Genomic DNA, 5659 nt, shown 5'->3' with positions numbered 1-5659 from the left:
TATGGACAACGAGGTAAATGAATCTGGAGAAACTATCACACAGTAAATAAGCGCGTACGCGCGTACCATGTATGGAGGGTCATGTGATGTGTTCCAGGGTGGTACTAATATACTACTCTCCCTATTACGCATGATGATTTCACCCAACTAGTACGTAAATGAGTTTGCGCGCTTAGAGCAGCAGACGACACCCGTTACCTAGCAATAACCGTGCCTGTAGCCTAACGTGATAGCTATATTCCCGTCGAACAGCATTAGGCTATGTTCCATGGAGAATTCCGTGGTTGCACTGAACTAAACATTTCCCCACATTTCCCATTTCTACACTCACTTATAGCGTGTAGTAATAACGTTAGGCCATATGAGACAATGCTTGCCCCTAGAGCTGTATTAATAAGTAAGATTATGTAGAAAGCCTGCCTTCATTCAAGAGAATAAGGTTGAGCGTTAGCATATTAGCACTATTTCGTAGGCCTGAAGTACCAGTACCTTCTTATGCCGTTAGTTCTCATGTCCGAACCGACCAATCTTTCACGAAGTCACTAACACTGTTCTCGAACTGCTACAGAGAAATATCAGTATAGTACCACCCTGGAACACATCACATGACCCTCCATACATGGTACGCGCGCACGCAATTGACATGAATCCTCCAGATTCATTTACCTCGTTGGATATGGAACGCAAACAGAGACATTACAAACAACAGTCGGCTAAAAGCAAAATCGCAGACGATTTTGTCGTGTCATGTAAATGCGCCTTAACACTACATCACAATGTTCTTGCTGTTGATACCAACAGGCTCACAACAGAGCGTTGATATGAGATTATATGGAAATACGCTAAAGGAACGACTGCTGAATTCACTAGAATCTCTCAATGTAAAGTTTATAGGATCTTCAAGAAGGAATTACCATTTCCAACTTGCAGAATTCCCACAGCTAACGAACTACATTACTATATATACCATAATACTCTTAAGACTGATCAATGATGGCGTTGAATCGTCAGCCCAAGCATAAATTGTTAACGTTAGTCTTGTGTTTATAAACTCCAAAAAATATTCAAGAAGTTCATATCAAAGCCCATGGGTGTAGTGATTCCTGACCACATGTTATATACAGTGTTCAACATTATAATTCACTCAGTGCACAATAATTTTAAGTGCTGACCGTTTCTGTATGGTCCTGCAATTCTGTGGTCCCTCATAGGCCTATCAACTATTAAGTTGATTCATGCCTGACTTTAGACGTTCGTGTGTTTCCAAAGTATTTTGATCTAAAATGAAAGTCGGAACTTCACAGAAAAGAATATCATTATTGTACTCCCTAAGGTGGATCTAAATACCAAGTCTCAACTTAATTTCAAGCTTTACATTTTAAGTCCTCGGGTTTACAATGTTAATCGACTTTAACCTCTGTTGCACTCTTAATGACACTATACGTACACTGAAAATAATAGAGCTGCCTTACTAAGGTCACCCCCCCCCCCCCGTGGAGCTACACACCATGCAGGAAGTTAATCCAAGTTCTTGTGCTTACATGGTGTTCAGACTTTGACCTCAAATGACATTTTGAACCTCAATTTCTTGTCTTGAACTCCCTATAAGGTGAGTCCATACACAATACGTATGAAGTACCAGGCGCGTATCCAGGGGGGCGTTGGGGGCGCGCGCCCCCCGGGTAGGAAAAAAAGGAGAGAAAAAAAAGAAGAAAAAAGAGGAGGAGGAGAGGAAGGAAGGGGAAGAAAGAAGAAAGAGAGAAAAAGGAGAAAAGGAAAGAGAAAAGAAAAACGCCAAGACACCGGGAAGAGAAAAAGGAACAGTGACATCATTACAGCGCTGATCCCTATAACATACACAAGGTAGCTAGTGACGGATCAAGGATTTCGGAAAGGGGCGTGTGCCTCACCCTATTCCTTACACCGACAACTCCATTTTTGACGTTTCCATTTCTCCTCTCTCACTAATGATCTATGGTCTACCATAACGCATGTGTGTGTATATCCGCCTTAAACAATTGTAGAATTGTGCTATGAAACCAACTGTGGCTGGTCTCGAACTCGACCGTGTCGTCGGGGAACATGACGCATTTCGGGAAGGGGGCGACCGCCCCCACCTTCAGCATATTTTTTTATGATATTGCTAGTAATTTCAAAATTGAAAGTGCTATGCAACTTACAAGGCGTGGGAAGTGTCATTTCCAGCGATCTGGTAGGGATTTTCGGCCAAATTTTCTTGTACGCTCCGCGCCAACTTATGGTGGCGCAACGTTTAGATACTTTGCCTACAGACATCGCCTCTCCCTTGGCAAATTCCTCGCTACGCGCCTGTTCGAATTTTAAGCAAACAGCAGATATCACATCAGTGATATCATATCAGTGAGCTCGCCAATGGCGTTCCAGGATGAACAGCCTCAAAACTGTCCGACTTGCCCGAAAAAATAACCAAGATTTTTCGCGCGCTCCGCGCGCGTTCAACATGCCAATATCAATGTCATATATATAAGCAAGCATCGGTTATTAGGCCTAAATCGCATGCCGTCGTACGCCGTACGGTCCGTCAAAGTTGCGCAGGATACCGCGGGATGCTAATGTAGACAACGAAATGTCTTACGTAGATAGAGAAAAAGCATAGAGGTTCAAATATGTCAAAACTATCTTTTACATTAGTCATGGCGAATTAGGGACTGCAGCCCCCGCCTCCTACGCCTATGTGGGTAGTGTTCGCTTTCGGAAATATCTGCTATTTTTTCATTTCCTTCAACCAAGTTTTATAATAGCCGTTATAAGAGGTTTTATTATTTGTACACCAATAAATTAACTGTCTCATTTTTCGAAAATTTCCAACCATCATTCTTCATCACACTTCCCTCTACCGATCGTGCAATTTCAGAGCTCCCAACTGACCCGCAATTCGCGGGTTGGACCCGCATTCTAACACCCAAACCCGCTGACCCGCACAAGCTTCCGAAAAACCCACATTGTAATTGTCAAGTATACATAAAAAAAAATTGCATTAAATTTTGACTTAGCAACCATCATTTCTTTAGCAATTAGCATTATAGAGTATTAAACCTCCTTTACAGCATCATTTGAACCACAAATTAGCCTATATTTCTTTTGATTGGGGCGAGCAGCGAACATTTTCATGCCACGGGAAAGAATGAATTATCACCTACTATTCAATTTATTGATGTTACACAAAAAAATGCATATTTCTCAGAAAATTTTGGGTGACAAAAGCCTCTCTAAGTGCCACCATTTTACATGTAGGCATCACGAGGATTCCCAAAAAAATCAAAAGGGGAGGGGGACACCCCCTCCCCTTATACCCCTCCCCCAGGACATCGATTCGTGGCATGGAAGAGCATTTGTATTCTTAAGAGTTGGGAGCTATGCAATTTTGACCGGTCTGTTAGGGATTGATGGAGGTTTTTCTATATTGGTTGTCCATAGATGAAATTTTGTGCGACATTATGGGTACCGGTATGTTTTGAAGTGAGTTTATTCACGAGAAAGGGAATTTTCAAATTCTCATCAAATAATGGGCTTAAAACCTTGAAAAGTGGGGAGGCAGACGGATATTGTGGGCCGCGACGTAGAATCACCTACAAAAGCAATGATCCACAGGTCATGCGATGAGGTCGAACATGATTTGTGACTGGTGACAATCTTCAAAAAGGTTATGGATGAAAAAAAAACTATTGGGAAATACTTGGTTCTCAGGCAAAAAGTGTACATCTGGTTGGTCATTTTCAAGGCCGAGAAGTACCATTTCCGGTGATCTGGGTGGTATCAAAACCAGAAATTTTCTTGTACGCTGCGCGCCAACCGATGGTGGCGCTCCGCTTAGATAGTAATTGGTACCCCCCGGATTAGAAAATCCTGGATACGCCCCTGAGTATATACATATAATAAGCTTCACTTTTGCAGCCTTAATTATCATTTATAAGTTTTCACACTTTTCCAGACTTTGACCTCTGTTGCCCTCAAGTGACCTTTGACTTGCACCAATTTCAATGTGTTTCTTGTACTCAATGAGGCGGTTACATATACCAAGTGTGAATCTAAACCCCTGTGTACTTTCTGAGTTCGCGCCGAGTTTACCAGCCACTATGTGCCGCACGTACACACATGGATACGCAAATATACGCCATGCATCACCATCGCAAATATTCCCTTTACCTTCGACAACTGACTGAAAATCAATCAGAAAGTCAATTGACTTACTGACTCTTTGCCAAAGTATATACGGTGTGTACTAAACGTGAGTAAAGAAACAATATATGAGAGAATTCAATAATGAAAGTTAGTACATATTTTATTGAACTATATGAACAAGAACAAGTGAACAACTAATATGGATAGTAATTTAATATAAGCACAAACAACCGGCCATATGCATGTATCACTCGAGATTAATCATTTCTATAGGAACTGTAGGACACAACCACATACATGGCATAAGCCTGAACAAAGGCTGAAGGTCACTATATGTTTATACAAAAACATTCAGAAGTAACATTACACACAAAACACACACAGAGGCGTATATATCCTGTTTCCTCTCAGAATTGTATTTCTGTTCGGTAAAATCGCTTCAAGAGAACAGGTAATATCTTTCTGCAAGCGCTGCAGCTGAAGTGTTCGTCCAGGATCCTTACCATGGCTTGGAATACATTCCAGAGAACTGTAATTCCTCTTTCTGACATGTGTTTTTGTGCTTTAAAGTTGCTCTGAGTGAACAATAGGGATGAATAAATGCTTAGGCTGCAAGGGCACCGACCTTGTTTGACCCCTCCCGGAACTATAGCTTTAAAATACATTGTAGAGAAATATAATTCATCTAGCTCTTTCATTGTGTACTCCTGTGCTTAGAACGCGGTACGAGACAATATGTCAAAACGTTGTAGCTTCTAGGGGCATTGCTCCTTTGACTACATTAGTGTTCTCAGATGCATTTTATTTTTGTTCTTAAAATGCGTCCGGGGACTTCTCCCAATATATACTCCAAGCCAATAAGAGTGTGTAGGTCAGAAGACTGTCTCATGTTACCTCCCCGTATTCCTACACCAATGGTAATTAACTGAAAATGTTGACATTGAAAGAGGAACGAGATAATATTGTAGGACTTCTGTAAGCAAATGCAAAGGAGTGAACAGGTATAAGCCAGTATGTTGAATTCAATATGCAACATTTCTTTAAATCTTCAATTAATGCTATAGTGTCTATATCCATATGAAACTGACCTGTGTTGAGAGTGAGGGATATACAATCCATTGGTAACTATACTCATGTAGGGATCAGCTGCTTCATGACTCACGTAGCCTATAGAAAACCTGTTCAGTCGCTTTCCAAAAAATGATTTAGAATCGTCGGATCGTAACCGTAACGAACCGCCTTCCTTATATAAGCTTTGGAGTATCATAATTGGCGTACGTTTGATTTACATGAGGTGGGAGGGGAAAAAACAAGTTTTCAGATAGAAACCAAAATACACGTAGAATAGCTCTCCTGTGTATAGCATACGTTAGTTTACTTTGGTTGACTCTTGAGAAACATGATAAGTAATATTTAAAACAAGTTTCGGGCTTCGCAGGCAAAGGAAGGCTGCGGAAACGAACTACCACAGAACCACTGATAATTTTTTTTTTTGACG

Source organism: Apostichopus japonicus, chromosome 18, assembly GCF_037975245.1.
Source record: "Apostichopus japonicus isolate 1M-3 chromosome 18, ASM3797524v1, whole genome shotgun sequence".
Classification (NCBI taxonomy): Eukaryota; Metazoa; Echinodermata; class Holothuroidea; order Aspidochirotida; family Stichopodidae; genus Apostichopus; species Apostichopus japonicus.
Note: the sequence above shows the minus strand (reverse complement) of the source record.